Below are 371 nucleotides of genomic sequence, written 5' to 3' on the forward strand. Positions count from 1 at the left end.
AACTACCCGTGGTGGTTGGGTTAAAATGAACAGTACATACCATCCTTTTTTTATTACTTTTCATCGAGCAATATATCTGATTGGATTCCATCTTTATGAATCATTTTATTCTCACTAGACAGAAAAAGAAAGAAAGAAAAAATCCTTAGGAAGACTTTTTTCACTAATGTTCTTTCTTGTTCTTTGTTAATGAAATGATATTCCAAAAAAATAGTAAAGAGATACACACCAGTGATCCCAAATCTTTCGCCGGAGGAAATTAATGATCAAACACGTTTTTGGGAAATCATGTTTCAGGAACTAATGGCCGCCTTTTACAAGTCGTGAGGAATATCTCAAGATTTACATAAGACATTAGAATTGTTAATACT

The sequence above is a fragment of the Penaeus monodon genome, chromosome 25 (assembly GCF_015228065.2).
Source record: "Penaeus monodon isolate SGIC_2016 chromosome 25, NSTDA_Pmon_1, whole genome shotgun sequence".
In the NCBI taxonomy this organism is placed as follows: Eukaryota; Metazoa; Arthropoda; class Malacostraca; order Decapoda; family Penaeidae; genus Penaeus; species Penaeus monodon.